This window comes from Ursus maritimus, unplaced genomic scaffold (genome assembly GCF_017311325.1).
Source record: "Ursus maritimus isolate PB19 unplaced genomic scaffold, ASM1731132v1 scaffold_10, whole genome shotgun sequence".
Lineage (NCBI taxonomy): Eukaryota > Metazoa > Chordata > Mammalia > Carnivora > Ursidae > Ursus > Ursus maritimus.
The window spans coordinates 27,262,500-27,278,747 of NW_024423344.1; the positions used below are offsets into that span (position 1 = coordinate 27,262,500).

A 16,248-nucleotide genomic window follows, 5' to 3' on the forward strand; every position below is an offset into this window, starting at 1 on the left:
TAGCCTATAGACTCAGTGCTATTACTTTAAGATCATACCTTTTATATTTGGGGGATTTTTTTTTTTTTTGAAATTAAAAAAACACCCCACATTGATTAGCCTTGAGCACAGACTTAACATCATTTGTAGTTAGAAGTTTTTTTGTTTCTTTTTGTTTTTGTTTTTTAGAGAGAGTGAGTGCAAGCAGGGCAGGGGTGCGGGGGAAGAAAGGAGGAGAGAGAGAATCTTAAGCTGGCTTCATGCCCAGCGTGGAGCCCAAAGCGGGGCTGGATCTCAGGATCCTGAGATGATTGTGACCTGAGCTGAAATCAAGAGTTGATGCTTAACAGACTGAGCCACCCAGGCAGTCCCCCCTCCTTTTTTTTTTTTTTTTTTAATTGCATGTTGGTGCTAAGTTGGTGATATTGGCTCAGATCGATTAAACAAAGGCGGGCTTACTTTTTTTGCACCTTCAGGGTGCAGGATAGCTTCCCCGTCCAACATCTTGTACCTATATTGTAGGCACATCCCAGATTTCCAAGTAAGTGGGGTATCAGATCATGGTGTTTTATTGGCTCACCAGTTCTGAATCAGTGAAGTCTACATTAATGAAATTCACAGCACATAGATTTAGGGAATAAGAAATACACTAGCAGCATATTCTAGAAGCACAGGATCTCAAGTCAGAAGATCTGGGTTTGGGGGCACCTGGGTGGCTCAGTCAGTGTCTGACTCTTGGTTTTGGCTCAGGTCATGATCTCAGAGTGCTGGGATTGAGCCCCATATTGGCTCTGCACTCAGTACAGAGTCTGCTTCTGATTTTTTCTCCCTTTCCTCTACCCCTCCCTACACGTGTGTGCATGCTCTCTTTCTCTCAATAAATAAAATCTTAAAAAAAAAAAAAGATCTGGGTTTGAATGAAGGTTCTTACTCTTGTGCAAGATAAATCTCTTTGGGCCTGGATTTATTTATTTAAGTGCTTATGTCACATAGTGTTGTGGGAATTAAATGACACAACAGAAGTGAAAAGTGCTTTGCAAGGAAGGTTACAGCGTGTGCTTGTGCACAGATCTTCATAGAATCCTCCCTCTGATAATTGGCAGATCAGGGTTTCAGTGTCATGTGAGGATAATAGGACATTTAACATTGGACGCAGGCTGCAAAGGAAGGAAGAATATAGAAAAATAAATGGGAAGAGGTGGTTTTGACTATGAAGGGGAAAGAGCATCAGTATTTACCTGATTTTTGCCTGCTCGATTCCTCACCATTCCTGCAACGGGTGCCACTGGCCTCCTTGCAGCCTCTGCTCCTGGCCCCGGGAGATGCCTCTAAGATGTATTCTAGTGGCCACCACCTTGCATGCCTCCTTGGTTTCCAGTCCACAGCTTGTGCCCGGTCACTGCTACTGGTGTATTTGTCTGCACTCCCAGGCCTCCATCTTGATCACCCGCTTAGGCTCTAACTAGGAGCAGGCTCTGTGAGTCAAGTTCCTATGAATTACCCCCATTCTGCCTTGATTCTTGCCATCCATCTTTCCTGAACTCTCTCTGCAAATCTCAATTACCATCCTATCCAAAAAGAAAAAAAAAATCGAATGATATGAGAAGATGGTGTGTCCATGCAGTAAAAAGCATTCTGTAGGGCAGAGCGGACATGGATAGATAAGGCCTGGGTGGAGGATCTTGATGTGAATGGAAGCTTGGTGAGAGCCTGTGGGCAGTTTCAGAGTGAGCCACCTGAGTGTTTATCTAACAACAGGGCAGGTGTCAACTGTCCTTCTGTGTGTGCTGAGAGCATATCCCTTGTGTACCTTCATGAAAGCATTTGGTAAGAAAATCACTGGCCGAGGAGTGTGGCTTCCATCTTTATACATGATTTTAGCCCTGAAAAACGGTTTTCTCAATCTCTAGGTTGGAGGATGGGGTATAACTGACCAAGCGTCTTAAACTCTGTCTTCTGAACCTCCTTTCTTCGGGTGCTCTCAGTCTCGTTATTGTGAGTTCCGCTAACTATGGTCGTGTTGTCCATTAGTGGGGCTGTGCTTGCTCTGGAGGGGTCATTTGGAAAAATATTATTAGAGAAAAGCTGTAGAGAGGAAGTCTGCAAATCAACAAGAAAACAAACAACCCACATTCAGTAAGAACAGAGAATGTATGACTCACAGGGACAAACACAGAGGCAGACACCCCCTCACTGTTTCCCTTTCAGACTTCTAAATGTTGTGAGGTGGGAGTCCTCACAGCTTCTGAGGGAGAGCCTGGCGGAATGAAGCCTATTTTTAAAACTTGAAAAGGTAGTATGCAGACAAAACAGCGTGTCCAGGCCGCCCAGTGCTGTCCCCAGTGTTTGTCTTCTTTAAATATGACCTGACTTAGTTTAGTGGTAATTTCACCTGGCTGAATTTTACTCTTTTAAGGAATGGTACAAAAACCAGGCCTGTCAGCTCTTCCGTTCTAGTGTTTTTGTTTTCCCTTTTCCTAAAATTTGTTCGGGCTTTTGGTGCTCTTTGAGAAGCCTGAGGAATAGAAGAGGAATTCCGGATGAAGTGTAGAAGGAGATAACGTGATGCCAGTGAGTCATGCGCACATGTGTTTCTTCCATTTATGAGGAAGCTCCATCTGTGTGACCCCGCGGAGGGCTTCTGAAGAGCTGTGCGCGGGAGACCATGTTGTTTGTCGTTCAAATGTCCATTTAAAAATCTGTGTCACGTTTCACTTTAGTGTTTGATTTGCTCAATGTAAGATTTGCTTCCATGTTACTGACTTTTTTTTTTGTTTTGTCAGCCACATTTTCTAGATCATTTAAAAAGCATCTAGACAGGATGCGCTGCAGGCAAGGTGGCGGCAGCACCCCACCCTCACGCAGAATGTGCGTTCTCACGTTGGGAACTGTGCTTGCAGGGCTCCCTGCACATTCTGGATGATACACAGGAGTGTGTGATTTACGTATGGTGGGAGCTCCTGCCAGGAAACCTGGTGCCTAGTTCAGCTCTGCTGGTCAGTTGCTGTGTGACCTTCAGCAAAGACCCTTCACCTTAGTTGCCCTCGGCTTCCTTACAAGTTAGTGAGAATGACAATAATCTTTCTCTTTAGTCCTTGAAAGATCCCTGAAATGATTTTACATTTGCTTTAAATTGCAGAAACTATTCACTAGACATAAACGTTCTCGTATATTTACCATGTGGCTATATGCGAGTGTATGTGTGTCTGCGACTCGCACACACATACATTTGCTATTCACATGAAGGCAGGGAGCAGAACTTGAGCTCTTCGGGGGACACAGACACTCCCATGGCTTCTGTAGGTCTGCCACGTGGCATGTGGCACCTCGTGTGGGCCTCATAGGTAGTTCCCCAGGGATCTTCCCCATCTCAGGAAGTGATGTCTTCTCCCATTCAGAAAACACCTTTGACTTCTCTTTCTCACTCACCCCCACATCTAGTCTGTCCATCACCAGTCCTGTCAGCAACTCTTTCAAAGGCATTTTCAATCCCACCCTCTTCTCCCACCTCGACCAGACCACCATCCGCAACCTCTGTTGATTGCCTCTCTGTAATCCATTTTCCACACAGTAGCCAGAGTGACGTTTCAGAAACGTAAAACACATTAAAATGAGCCCCGCTTAAAACTAGACAGTGGTTCCTGGTGCTTTGAGAGTGAAACTCAAACTTCTAACCACGACGTCCTTGGCTCACCTTGATGTCATTCCTGTCTGCCTTGTTCGCTAGACTCCGGCAAAGCCGAACTTCTTTTAGTTCTGCCACACACCACACTTTTTCTTACCTTAAGGATTTTTAAAAATAGACTTTATTTTTTAGAGCAGTTTTAGGTTCACAGCGAAACTGAACAGAAAGCACAGAGAGTTCTCCTGTATCTCCTGTATCTCCTGTCCCCGGCCCCACCACACGCACAGTCCTTTCTGCGACGGACATCCCACACCAGAGTGCTGCCTTTGTGACAACGGGTGCTCCGACACTGACATGTCAGTATCACCCGGACTCTGTAGTTTACTTGGGGTTCACTCTTAGTGTTGTACATTTTATGGCTTTTGACAACTATGCAATGACGTAGCTCTACCGTTATGTAGTATTGTACAGTCGTTGCACTGTGTAAAAATCCCCTGTTCTCTGCCCGTTCATCCCTTCCTCTCCCCAACTGCTGGCAACCACTGATCTTTTTACTATCTCTACCAGAGTTTTGCCTTTTCCAGAATGTCATGTATTTGGAATTATACAGATTATCTTCTTTCACTTAGTAACATGCATTTAAGGTTCCTCCATGTCTTTTCATGACCTTAAGGATTTACTGTAGCCTTTTGCTCTGCTGGGCCTTTCCTGTCCACCCTATTGAACTAGCCTGTCTTATCACATTGCCCTATCGTATGTTCTTCGTAGCACGTATTACCTTCTACCATGTTTGCTTGTTTACTTCCTGTCTCTCCAGCTAGATCTTAAGCTCTGTGGGAATGGAGGTCTTGTCTGCCTTATTCCTGATGGTACCCCCAGCACCTAGCATAGTTCTTAGTCCACAGTAGGTGTTCAGTAAATGTCATGCATTCCCTGCAGATGAAGGCCCTTTGGCTTTACTCGTCTCTTCCGCTCGATTTTCAAGGTGACAAACTCTTTCACTTACACCGCTTCAGGTTTTGTTCCTAAGAAGAGGCAGACATTCGTGCTAAGACACTGAGTCTGAGAATGATTTCTTGTTCACCTTTGGCTTCTGAAGCTCTCTTGGTTGTCGGCTGAATTTAATGGGTCTCTAGGCGAACAGCAGTTGGTAGCCTTGGTGGGAATCAGTCACATTGCAAGAGAGAACAGAGCCAGCAGAAAATGATTAAGGGAAAATAGCAGGAAAGTATGATTGAACATTTATTGAGTCACACATTGTAGTCAAAGCTGTGTATAACATAAAAGCGAATTAGGAGACAAGTCAGATATAAAATGAGTGAGCACACACAGGCACACAAATACTGCGGAGAGGAGGGTATTTCTTCAGATGCCTTCTCTCATTTCCCAACCCGTAGTCTTGTCAAAATATATAGGCTTGTTCAGGAGGGAAATAACGCAGCCAGTGTTTGTGGCCCAGTCATGCCCTATGGGGCACAGACAGGCCTGCGATTTCATTACTGCTTTTTAAAGAAACTTTCTCTAAGGCTAACAGACTTTCTGGGGAGGCCAAACCAAGTGAAGCTGAGTTTAATGTTCTCATTAAAATGTTAAAGAGGCTTTATTCATGAACGGCTAAAGCTGTAATTGCTTTATCCTTGTAAACTATGAAAATATGTGGTGATCTCTTACAGAGGCGTTCACCCAGTCCCCTCGGTCTGGAAGGTCTGTTTAATGGAAGGCTTGGCTGGATCAAGGGACTGAGAAGTAGCTTTTCCAGATTCTATCCTTCAGGGCCATAGTGGCAGTGGTAACAAGGGGTACTCCTTCACCGATCTCTTTTCGTGCCTGTAGCTCCTGTTGGGTTGCGCTATTTGACTATTTGGTCTGAAGTTCAGATTTGGAAATCATATGACAGATGAACACACACGCACACACACACCAATATTGTGGAAGGAAGTAGGTTTTTTGTTTGTTTTTAATCATTCCCAAAGGTTCTAGCTTATTGAGATGAGGATAGAAGAAATCCAAAGGTGTTGAGGCACTGGTGAAACTGAACAGAGAATTGGTGTTGCAGAGGTATCATGTGAATCACAGGGGGAGAAGGCGCTCAGAACTGGCTTTGGGGGCTGTCAGATTCCTCTCCCCTTCTCTTTGCTGTACTTAAGGCCCCAGTGCTATAGAACTTAACGTAGTGAGTACAGATGGCAAATACAGCTATGTTTTTTCTTTCTGGACATGCTTATCATACTGTATAGATACGACTGAAATTGTAGAGTTGGAATTCTTATATCGTTAGGAAACTAGATTGCTGGAACCCTCAAAATGAAATTTAGGGGGTAGAAAGAGTTAAAATATGCTATCTTTTCTTCAGTTCCTTATTATTAGAAAACCCTGTTCGTTGAATGGTAGCAAATCTGGGTCTCATGATATGCAGAGGTAATGATGTAAGTAATAACTAGGGATTGTTTTAAAATATATTTTTTCTTTTTCCATTGATGGGTCATTTAGAGGCTTCACTCTGGGTCAGATTTAAATTAAAATTCATGCATCCTACAGCTGTCAAAGTTTTTTCTACAAGGGGTCAAATCCTTCTTTTCAAATGTGAGTGCAGGTTATTTGTTAAAACTGATTCAAGTCTGAGGGAGCAATAGAGTTGAAAGCACAGGGGCTTCTTCCTGTGTGATCGCATTAGATAGGTTTCTGAGGAGTTCTTTTCTGGAGTGGTGACCATCTCAGCCTGATGATGTTAATAGTGTTAATGTTAAAAAGAACCTCTTGCAGTTTTTTAACACGAAGAAAGTAAATTCCCGTTTCTGGGACACTGTTGATTAATATAATGAAATACATTTTTAAGAAATTATTAAGAGATTCAGAGCAAGATATAACAAATTACCACTGCGGGCTAGGCTAGCTCTGCCTCCAACTCCTATTTGATTGATAGGAAGTGACTGGCAGTCCCTGTTTCGGGGAACTGCTGCTGTGGTCCCTGCATTCTGAGGTGACTCCAAGAAGATGGGGACTCTTCAGGCTCTGTTTAGGCATAGCTCAGCTTGTCATGTCTCTTCTTCCCCTTATCCAAGATAGGATCACAGCCTAAAGTGAACCCATTCTGGAGCTTTCTTGGCTTGCCCAGAAAATCTTGGGGGGCTGCCCAGGTCTTCACTCTCTAGTGTGACACAGAAACTGTTGAGGAAAGGTAACGGTGTGATGAGACCATCAGTAATAAAAGGGTGTGTATCGTGGGAACTCATGGAAGGATTGACTGATTTAACCCAAGCTAACTTTTTTTTTTTTTTTTTGGAGAAATTTTGTCTACTTTTTAGAGTTTTTATAGCTGCTCATTTGCTATTAGAATGTTGGTTGTCACATTGGACGCCTCAGTGTCCCTGCCCAATCAACCTCTCTTCCCTTCACTAGATCTTGGAAATGAGTTACACCCAAGACCTATATTGACCATATGATTAGATGACAATGCCAAAACCATGCAATTTCTCAAAGTGCTTTAGCATGTGGTACTGTTATCCTGCAGCTACTTAATTCTGTTGTGTTTTAGGCTTATATTGATTGGTCAGTTGATTGATTAATTAACTCATTCATTCATCAAATACTTTGGGAGCATATACTGTCTGCAAGGGGCATATGCTACGTCCAGGGACTGGCATAAAAGACTGGGATTTGTCTACAAAGTTTTGCTGATAGTTCACAGGGGTTGAAAATAATTCACAGGGGTTGAAAATAGAGTGAAATGCCTAAAGAAAACCAAATTGCTTTTCTGCAATTCAAAGAGTATGTGTGAGATTGCCATATCAACAGCCTACTCTGTTGAGTTCTCTGTAAGTGCATTTCACGTGGGAAGCGGTACTAGACATTTTCTGTATTACAATAATCTTCATATATTTATTAAGCTGTAACTTGTAAGGCTTCCTGATGGGGCGTTAAATGGGCCTTTTTGTGTGCTGCATTGTGTCTTTGTCAAGAAGCACTCAGTTAACTCTGACCTGCGTCATTCATCTTCCTTGGGCTGGTAATGAGGCACATTTCAGTCATTCCAGGAGGGTTTTGGGGATCTGTACAAAGAGGGAGAAGAGTAATGAAAAGGTTGGATTCATGGTGGGTTGGAGGGAGAGCACTTAAGGAGACCCGGGAATAGAATGAAACCCTTTTGCCTAGTATATTGTATACTTTTGTACCCATTCAGCACAGCAGCTGGAAAATACAGAATTGTTCCACATTTTAAAACTAAGAAAATACTAAATTACTACACTTTTAAAGTTTTTTTTTTTTTTTTTCTTCTCAACTGTTGACCCTGGCACGTTAGGAGAATCTGGAAACCCCAAGTATGACAGTAGAACAGTAGAGGAGGCCAGCTGTCGTTTCTGAGCTCTATGCTTGGGAGAACTGGCTATAGACTGATAACAGAGACCGACTGTAGGAAAAGAAAGCGAGTGTAGAAGAGGGGAACAGACATGTGGGGATATTAGTGGAGCCAAGGAAAGAGAGATCAAGGGAAGAGAGTAGAAAGATGTTTGGTTGTCCTTGCTTCTGTCCCTTATCTCCTTCTCACAAAAGGAGGGTGTGGAAAAGCAGGAAAATTGAAAGGAAAAAGATGAGAGTTGAATTAGAGACCGGAGGACACCTGGAGGTATGAGAGGAGAAGGAAAATGAATGAGAAAAATCACAAGAGTAACTGAGGGGGAAGGAGACAGGATAAAAACCATCTGAATGCACAGAGAAGAGATAGGCATAGAGACGGGTGTGCAGGCGGTGGTCTCACTGAGAGCCTTCAATTGCTCCCAGCGGTGCACCTGCCCAATAGCCAGCGTCCCTCGCCTAAGACATTTTCCTGACTTTTGTATTAACTTTAATGCAATTCTCTTTATGGTCCCCGAATTGCTGGTTGTGGTTTCATTGACACCATCTGTGATCAAATAGCAGTTGTGGAGGCACGGTTCCCTTACCCCTGCCCCCTTGCAGGGTTCCACAGACTTCCCAGTTAGTGCTGCTTGCATTTGATGTTTGCCATCCCTCCTTGTCTACAGGTAGGAGAGTTGAAAGGGAAAAAATGTTCCTAAGGGCGGCCACATTTATAGCTCACGCATACAAATACTCAAAGCGGTTGGAAAAAAACCCTATAAAATCACAGTCCAATGTTTTTTCTAAGTGAGGTAGTTGACTCTTTCATCGCTGTCTAGGTCCTTGCTGTAACCTAATACCACACTCACTGTGCCTGTAGGTGGGCTGCTTCTTGGAAAATCTTTCATCTTTCTTTTTTCCTCAGAGCTGAGCTCAGGAAGCCTTCCCAGTATTCCAGGTGTGGGTCAGATGCTTTCCAAGTGTGCCCTGGTGCCCACCTCGGCAACCTGGTTTCCTGTGCTGACCTTTCCATATTAGACCTACAATTCAGTGTTGAAATCTCTGTCCTCCCACTAGACTTTGGGCTCTTGGCACAATGTTGGTTATTATGGATTACCTAAGTAGATGTTCACCGACTGGTTATAGAATGAATAAATGACCTATGACGCTGGTCTTTTGACTGTAAAACGGAATCCTTCTAGAATTATGCTATGCTTTTAGGTATCAGTTCACAATTAGCATACACGTTCTGGAAAAGAAAAGTTGATGTAGGCGGCAGGAAGTGGTTTCTGGGGGAGTTCAGTAGGTTCCCCGATTCATGCAACTATAGTGAAGGGCTTGTGATTTCATTAACTCCTGGCCACCAGAGGAGAGTCTTAGAAGTTTCAGGCAACTTACTTCTTGTGCTTCTAGTGATCACAGGCCAGATGCATAATACGCGTCAGAACCATGCTTCTTGGACTTCGCTGTGTGTGGGGTCACCTGAAGGTCTTGGTAAAATGCACATTGCGTTTCAGTCGGCTGCAGGGAGGTTCTCAGGTGCTGCGTTTCCCGCTCCCTGCTGATGCTGGTGTCGCTGGTCCATGGATCCAGCTTGAGTAATAGGACTTTAAAATACTTTCTAGAAAATAAAGTTGGGATTTATCCTATGAAAATGTCTAGATGCATTTTTATAGTTTGCACCACAACAGATTTTCTGAGAGAAAACTTAGAAGTATCTAACTGTTATTTCATCTTAGAAATTTGGAAGAAGCCTTTCCCACGCTTAAACGTGCTAATCCTGTGCTGGTCAGCCCCCCGAACTGCTTCAGAATGATACTTTAAGTTGTGCTGCCTTTAATTACCTAGGGCTTGATTTATTTAGGCTTTCTTAGATTTGGGAGGCCCTGGCTCTAGCATTGGCCCTGATGCAACCACTTCGGCAACAAGGACTACTTTCAAAGCAGAAATATTCTTTGGAAGATTGACGGTTCATGGCCTGTGTTTATGATAAGACCTTCACCATTTATTGATTGACCAGGTTAGCACCACGCAGAGGCGTTCTCTAAGGGCAGCCAGTTGGAATGGCTAGAAATAAGAAAGGGCAGTGTTCAGCTCAAACTTTGCAAGTGAAACCTTGCATCTGCCTGCACACATTCCAACAGGTCTCTGAATTTGATGTTTGGAGTTTCTTCTAACAAGACGGCCTTTATTTTACAGGTCCTTTGCAGCCAGCACAGTATCATACCTATAAGACGTGGAAGAGAGCAAGCTCACCGTGCTCAGGTAAAGGGATGGTGTGTCTCAGGGAATGACAAGCAGGACTAATAGCATGTTGCTTGTCACTGTAGGGGAGGTGATTCAGCTTAATTATACCATTGACATCATTCTCTCAGGTGTGTCTCACTCACTCAAGCCTGGGGTGCGGGGGGCCTCTCCTAGGGGAGCGCGGTGAACTAGCATGCATTTGAGGACCATCTGCAAAATACCTGCAACAGGGCCTCTGTAAACAGCCAGTGGGGAAACAGGACTAGTCCCTGGAACTCGCTTTCCATTTTCTGCGGAGTTAACGTTGAATTACTATTGTTCATCTTTATTACACTATCAGAAGGCTTTTATCTTTTCAACATTTATGTAAATATATGAATATTGAAACTTCTAATTAAAGTCTTATCTCTGCCCCCTTATCTAGAGTTGCCGTTCTAAATATTCTTTGCATTTTCCTTTTAAATAAATGCATGTCCCACAACTTTGATTTGCCCAAATAGGTCACCAAGATTAATTTTCCATTAACCTTTATTGCTTCTGTTTCTTTCTAATTATCTTTTTAGAGGATTAAACAGTTCCCGTTGGGTCAGACTTTATATAGGATATCAACCGTCTTTTTCTTTGATGGCCTTTTTGGAACTGCTGTAGAAGGGCGGTGATCGGTGGTCCAGGGACGGAACCTGCCCGCTTTCACTGAGTCAGAGCATCTGTAGGAAGACCCACTCAGAGAGTTCTGTTGACTGGTAGTTTTGTCTTTGGCCTTGCTTCTTTCGTGACCCAATTTATATCCGTTTCCTCTGGTGGCTATGACCAAGTAGCAGGAACCGGTGGTGGCTTAAACAACAGACACTTATCACCTTACAGTCCTGGAGCCACAAGTGTGAAACCAAGGTGTCAGGTGTCAGTGAGGTTGGTTTCTTCTAAGAGCTGTGAGGGAGAACCTCTTCCATGCCTCTCTCCTAGCTTCTGGTAGCCTCCAGTGTTTCTGGCATACAGATGGCCATCCTTCTCCCTGGGTGTTCACATTGTCTTCCTTAAATGTGTGTCTGTCTCCCTGTTCAAATTTCCCCTTTTTATAAGGGTACCTTTCACACTGGATTGGGGACCACTTTAGTGACTTCATCATAACCTGACCATCTGAAAAGATCTTCCTTCTAAAAATAAGGTCACATTTACACGTATGGAGATTAGGACTTCAACATCCCTTTGGAGTACACATTTCAAAACCCATCGCACCATCTAAGGAAGGAGACTTAATTCATTTTGCTCTCCCTTAAAGAAACTAGCACAGTCCCTGTTGCTTCATAGTGGTTGAATGAGTGAATGACAAAGACCCAACGGCCCTGCTCAAATTTAAGTTGAAAAAATAAAGTGCACTATGGACTCTGAGAAACAAACTGAGGGCTTCAGAGGGGAGGGGGGTGGGGGAATGGGATAGACTGGTGATGGGTAGTAAGGAGGGCATGTATTGCGTGGTGCACTGGGTGTTATACGCAGCTAATGAATCATTGAACTTTACATCAAAAACCAGGGATGTACTGTATGGTGACTAACATAATATAATAAAAAAATATTATTATTAAAAAAAAAGAAAAAAGAAAGTGCAGTGATCAGAGGTGGACAGGTATTATGCTGACCATTGGCTTCAGTGAACTCTTACTTTCAGGATTGTCCTAGTTAAACAGTATCATGAATGTGCTAAGATTTTTCCTTTAAAAGTAATAGCAAATGCAGTTTTTATAAAATAGAGCCCTCTGTGTGAGCAAGTCGTGCCTTCTCATTTCAGGCTGAACTGCCAATTTACATGCCGTCCCTATCACTTCATCAAGATAGCTTTCCAGCTAATTCAATAACATTTAAATCCTACTCCGTCGGGCTATTCTTCCTTCCCAGCCGCCTTGCTTTGCACTTATTAAATGTAACGTTCTGCTCCCCAGCACTAATCCACGAAGGCTATCCTGAGACAGATCAGCTCTTGTGTCCTCTCCGCCCCCATGCTTCCTGAGCTCAAAATTATTAAAAGTTCTCTTTTAAGTGTTTAGATTTGAGTGTTGATCAAATATGAGGATCCTGGTCTCCAGGTAGCACTTCAATGACCCATTCTTTAGAAAGCCCCTGTTTCCTGTAAGGACAGAGCTTTCCAGCCCAGTCCACCCTACTTCCAGGAAAGGATTACCTTTTCTTACCAAAAGGAAGCCTCCTGCTGAGAGAAGTCAGAGGCCAGGAGGGATTTCCTCCTGCGGGCGAAGGAAGCCTGTGTATTCCTCTCAGCTACAGGTTGGCAGGCCAAGGTCTAGGAGAGACTGAGTGCCTCAGGCCCTGGCCTTCTGGAAAGCTGCACAGCAGGTGGGCTGGAGTAATTTATTTACAATCTTCTCAATGCGGTGAGGCTTTCATGTTGCTGGGGGCGGGGCTGCGGCCTGTCCCGTGGCCGAGTGATAGCATTGGCCTAGACAGCGTGGATTTATAAGATGATGACAGGCAGTAGAAAATGAAAATGAAAATAAAATTTCATTTTACCATTTTTCACACCGACATTAGTCCGAAGAAAATTGGTAAATCAAGCGACAGATATTTATGGCGTGTGTGATGCATGCAGGCACGGTTCCACCGGGGCTGTGTACGGAAGTATGACTTCATCCTGCTGCCTCCACTGCTTACTTTTCTTCTCCAGTTTGTTCAACAGCCTATACTACCCTCGATTAGGGGCCTTCTATAACTTACCATGTGAATCTCCTTGTTCGGTTTGTAAGTGTCTACAGGGCTTCATTAACATTAAAACAACCAGGGCGCCTGGGTGGCTGGGTCCGTTGGGCGTCCGACTCTTGATCTCAGCTCAGGTCTTGATCTCAGGGTCATGAATTCAGGCCCTGCTGGGTGAGGAGCCTACTTATAAAAAAAAAAAAAAAGTGAAAACAACCAATTTATATTTTCACACAATGATCAAGTCTGAGTGACGACAGAATAGCCTTTTGACAATTACATGTGGAATTCAGTGAGCAATTGCGTTTTGGTCACTAAACTGCCCTTAAATATCTTGCTCTGTACTCTAAAGTGTGTGTTAGTACAATTATAACATTCTAATAAATCCTGTTTTAATATTTAGGTCATTTTATGTGTACCAAAACATCTCTACTATTAAAGAGAAAATACATGAGAAATAAAATCTCAGGTGCCTTGAAAATTAAAAACTAATTTCCTGTTGCTTCGTCTTTTCCCCACTTCCATTTTGCATTCTCTAATTTCACGAATCTTTAGATTTCCGAAAATTTCAGCTCTAAGAGTTTTATGGAATTGATAGTAATATATTCATTGTTAAACTCTGATTTTTACAAAGGGTAAATGATTTTCTGTGCCTCTTTAGTTAATAATTAACATGGTAGTTTTTTTTATGCCTCTGAAATTAGAGTGTATTTATGATACATGGAAACTATTCTAATTAAAGAAATTGTACTTTGAATGAAGAATCTATCAAACTTTCTCAGAAAATGTTTGCACCTGAGTAGGTTAAAATAGAAATCGTAGTGTTTGTTCTGTCTGGGTTCTTCCCTGCCTCTGTCTCCTGGTGGTTCCTTCTTTGTTTCTGTTAAATCCATGAGTTTATGTTCAGTGTTTTGAAGCTGATAATGTAAAAGCAATGAAGAAAGGCATTGGGCTTCTGGCAGAGAACTCAGAAGCTTGGCGTTCTCCTTTGCTTACCCTACATTTAGTTATTACTAAGCTCTTCAGGTTTCTATAATTCTTTCATTTTTACTTTCCTTTCCTTTTCATCTGCGGCCATTTCTTTCTAGTCTTGTCTCTTTCTTTTGTTTTTTCATACAACTATTCACTTCATTCATTCATTGATTCATTCATGTATTGTCCTTCCCGCACGTACCAGTGTTTGCTCTGGGAATAGTATCAAGGGTGTTATAATTTAGTTGGGAGATGATCCCGTAGAAAGCGTTGCTCTGCTGGAGCTGCGCGGCAGGTGTACCTTACACAGGGGAAAAGGAGCAACTGATTTGGCTTGGGACAGTCAGGAAATGCTTTATAGAGAAGTTAGCATTGGATCGGAGACTGGAGGGACCAGTGTGGTAGAGAGAGAATATTCCAAAGAAAACAGCGCGCGGGCAGCTTAGCACAGAGCTACGCAGAGCAGGGTGTGTGCTCCTTGACGTTTGGGTGTTGGTGGGACAGGAAGTGGGAAAGAGGATGTGGGGCTAGGTAGGGAGGCAGGAAGCCCATCTTGGAGGTCTCCTTACGTGTTGTCGAGCCTGCCTTCCTGTCTCATGTCTGCAAGTAGCAGCTGCCTTCAGTTCATCGCGTACGTGGTGATGAGGCTATGTTAAGAAGAGCTTATGTCTTGCCAAGCTCCTCCCTGGTCTCATTGCTTCCCAGGGGAAGTCAGGCCTTCCTCACCAGTCCCTTGAGGATTTCAGCAATTTCTGTCTTGTATTTGCTCCGAAAATCATTGACCCCAGCTAGATTTGCTGTATTACTTTTCGCACACAGTTTGTCCCTTTCTCTTCCTAGCTTCCCTTTTCAAAACCCTCCCATCCTCTAAGATCTCACTCAGATTCATATCTTTTATGAAGCTTTTCTCTGCTCATATGTAATTTTACCCCCTCTGATCTCTAGGAGAACTTCTGAGGGACTGTTCGCATCACAATTTCACATAGTTCTTTAAATCCCATGTTACTTACAACATTTTCGGAGGACCACTGCGTGTTGCAGGGAAGGGCCACCTGCCTGTGACGTAACCTGTCCGTGCCAGAAGAGGAACGTCTTGCATCCAGCAGGCACTGCATTGATGTTTGTTGAACGAATGGAGAGGGAACAGAGTTCCTTTAATTTGTAAGGCTCTTACAGAGGTGCAACTGAGGGATTGATTAATTGTCATACGGAAGAGTCAGTGGTTAATGTAATGTCCAGAAGAAACTCTTGCAAGGCAGGGTATTGTCAGTGGAAGGTAGAAGGATTGCATTCAGTGAAAAGCAGGAATATGTACAGAAAAGAGATCCATTCGGAAAACTAGTTACATGACCCTGGAGCTTAGACACGGGAAGAAGAAACTTAGAAAGCCATTAAGCCATATGTGAGTGGTCTTGACAGGGAGTGACAAATGGCCTAACAGGTAAAAGCACCTATATTGCATTAAGATGCTCTGCATGTTTCTACGAGAGGGCCTCTGGAAGACCTGATTCAATTTAAGACTCCTCAGTTGCAGATCTGGAGACAATCACAAATTCAGAAATATATTTATGAAAGTCTGTTGCTACTGAGCTCAAAAGACCATAATCCTATTACTTGCGATTTTGAAAAGGGTAAACATGAATAACTGAAAGGAGATATTGATTAAAGAAGTAATATGAACAGGAATAATGGAATTAAAGTAATTGAGGCAATATTGGGCCTAATGGACCTTGTTCTCTTAATGCCTTTCTTCTGCTCTTTGTATTGAGTTGGCCCTAAAGTCGATTGGACCATGCGCACAGAAAGAGGAGGACATAATGGAAAAATTAGTATTGCTGTCTATAAAAAAATCAATCTGTTGTTCTTACAGAAGAACATCAATCAGTCTGTGAAATCAATTAACTGGATTTTTGTTTTTTACATTCAGCTTATAAGATAATGAGACAAATGATGAGAAAAGACTGTGTGCCTTGCACATAGTAGATACTCAGTAAATGTTTCTTGAATTAAAAACCAAAGGATACCATGGATTTAGTTTAAAAACAACTTCCGTATAAGGTCCTTTGTCAGTATTAATTCAGTCTGGTTCCTTTTGCTTGCTTCTATCCGCAGTACTGTAAACGTGGCTCCCTCAATTTCATTGATCTCAGAAATGAGTCTCTCACATTTCTGCTGCCAAGCTGTCCAGGCCAGCTTCACGTGACCCAGGATCCCCGCAGGGCTCAGGGTCTGAGCTGTTTTCTGTGGCTAGACTTTCTGCCCCGTGGTGTACTGGCAGATCACGTGTTGATGTGTTACTCCCTGATGAAGTTACTCCTTGTTCACTGTCTCCTCTTTGTCTACAAACTTATAGGCTCATTGTGCTTTTTTTTTTTTTTCTAAAGATT

General features: G+C 43.0%; 1 protein-coding gene across 4 annotated transcripts in view; it reads left to right on the plus strand.

Moving 5' to 3' along the window:
- ENOX1 (ecto-NOX disulfide-thiol exchanger 1) overlaps positions 1–16,248 on the plus strand; it is a 541,200-nt gene that overhangs the window by 103,872 nt on the left and 421,080 nt on the right. For all 4 annotated transcript variants that reach the window (XM_040623096.1, XM_040623115.1, XM_040623105.1 and 1 more), the window contains exon 2: positions 10,139–10,204. The gene's annotated coding sequence lies outside the window, so the exon portion shown is untranslated. The remainder of the gene's footprint in view (positions 1–10,138; positions 10,205–16,248) is intronic.